The sequence below is a fragment of the Microtus ochrogaster genome, chromosome 21 (assembly GCF_000317375.1).
Source record: "Microtus ochrogaster isolate Prairie Vole_2 chromosome 21, MicOch1.0, whole genome shotgun sequence".
In the NCBI taxonomy this organism is placed as follows: domain Eukaryota; kingdom Metazoa; phylum Chordata; class Mammalia; order Rodentia; family Cricetidae; genus Microtus; species Microtus ochrogaster.
This window is the reverse complement of record NC_022022.1, coordinates 13,784,827-13,787,108: the sequence shown is the minus strand read 5'-3', so window position 1 is coordinate 13,787,108 and position 2,282 is coordinate 13,784,827.

Below are 2,282 nucleotides of genomic sequence, written 5' to 3'. Positions count from 1 at the left end.
CTCTCTCTCTCTCTCTCTCTCTCTCTCTCTCTCTCTCTCTCTCTCTCTCTCTCTCTTTCTTTCTTTCTTTCTTCCTAGACAGGGTTTCTCTAGCTTTTGAGCCTGTCCTGGAACTAGCTCTTGTAGACCAGGCTGGTCTCGAACTCACAGAGATCCGCCTACCTCTGCCTCCTGAGTGCTGGGATTAAAGGCGTGCGCCACCACCGCCCGGCTCAGCAGTGTATTTTCTAGCTTTGCGTGCACACTGCATGGAATGCAGGGCAGCCTAAGCAGTCTGCTCGCTAAAGGTGCAGTGGGAAACTTCATTTCCTTTGTATTCTCCTTCTGTCCTTACCTGCTAAATCCACACACACACACACACACACACACACACACGCACGCACGCACGCACGCACACGCATGCACGTCGCCTTCCTTTTCCACATGAAGGGACATCGTAATTCTCCCATTGTTCTTCATGTGTGACATGTCATTCTTTATGCTGTATGAAGTGGAAGCAGATTCCTTACTTCGATTAACTTGGGTGATGGGGAAGAAGTTTCCAGTGCTTCCTTCTCCATGGGCGGTAAAAGCAAGCCTTTTCTGTGAAACGACAACAGGAGGACCTTTGACCTGTCACAACTGAGACAATAATGTCTCCTGTGATCTCATCAGAATCTTGGGGTATATGTGTGTGTGTTGTGTGCACACTGGTGTATGTTTTGATTGCAGATTTTTATAGCATGATTTAGAGAGGTCCTATTTAGCTGACATTTACTTTCTGTTAAAGCTATGTATTACACACAGCATAGTATTAAAAATTTTTTATCATGATGTATAGTAAATATGCTAAGGAAAAATAAGTTTTTCATTTTGGTTTGAGACATCTCACACTGTAATCCAACTCTTGAAGTACTCTTATCTTAGATTCTCATATGCTGAGGCTATACACATGACCAGAACTGAATTTGGGTCCTCTGGAAGATCAGGAAGCACTCTGTCTTCCCCCATCCTCCAAACATGGTTTCCCAGTAGCTTTGGAACCTGTCCTGGAACTCACACCGTTGACCAAGGCTGGCCTTGAATTGACAGAGACCTGCTCACCTCAGTCGCGATTAAAGGAGTGCACCACCACCTTCTGCCCAACTGAAGCACTCTTAACTGCTGAGTCATGTCTTCAGCCCCCATTTTCACTTACTTTACAAGGCCTTTTGTTAGGTCACAATTCATTCCTCATGAGCAAAATCTCCAAGGCGAATTTTATGAGAGGCAATGTAAAAATCACTTTAGAAAGCAGCAGGACGGTATCCAGTTATATCTGGGCTCTCTGACAGTGCTTTGCGGGTCTCCTGAGATTATGAAAATGACTGTCACGTGACGATTAGATGCTGTAACCGAGGCCTGTATTCCTGGACGGACATCATCACCCTTGTCGACACACAGAGTTCCAGACCACCCTGGGGCTATATGAGACCTATCTCAAAAAAAAAAAAAAAAAAAAAAAAAAAGAAAAGAAAAGAAAAAAAAAGAAAGAACACCTGGGTGGTGGTGGGGTGCACACCTTTAAGCCCAGCACTTGGGAGGCAGAGGTAGGTGGATCTCTGTGAGTTCCAGGCCAGCCTGTCCAACAGAGCTAAATCCAGGACAGTCAGGGCTCTGTTACACAGAGAAACCCTGTTTCAGAGGTTTGGGGGAAAAGAAAAAAAGAAAAAAAAAAAAAAAGCAAGAGCCTGTGAAATGACTTGGTGGGTAAAGATGTTTGTGTTTGTCACCAAGCCTGAGAACCTGAGCTCCAACCCTACATGGTGGGAGGAGTAAATGCCTATGGCCATTATAAATAAACACAAGCCACCATATCTGACTCCAGCTTTTATTTTCAGTGCACTTTCAAAAATATATCATTCAGATGAAAAATTCTCTACAAGAATTTTAACCTACCAACTTTAGAAATGGGTTCAGAGTTGGCTGGTTTTCTAGACAAAGGTGTGGTCGGTTGCAATTCATAGATTTTGTTTTTCTATAGTTTTGTACAAAAATATCAATTACTTCTTTTTTAGTAAAATTATTTTGAATTGTTCATCCTAGCAGCACCAAGATATGGGGAATAAAGATGACTTTGAGAGGTCTTTGTTTCTTAACTCTAGGCCTTGTGGCTCTTAGAGTATGTTACACCCTTCCAAAGATTCAAGCTCATTATTTTTCAGGACTTTTGACCATTTAAAAATTTTTGTCGCCGGGCGGTGGTGGCGCACGCCTTTAATCCCAGCACTCGGGAGGCAGAGGCAGGCGGATCTCTGTGAGTT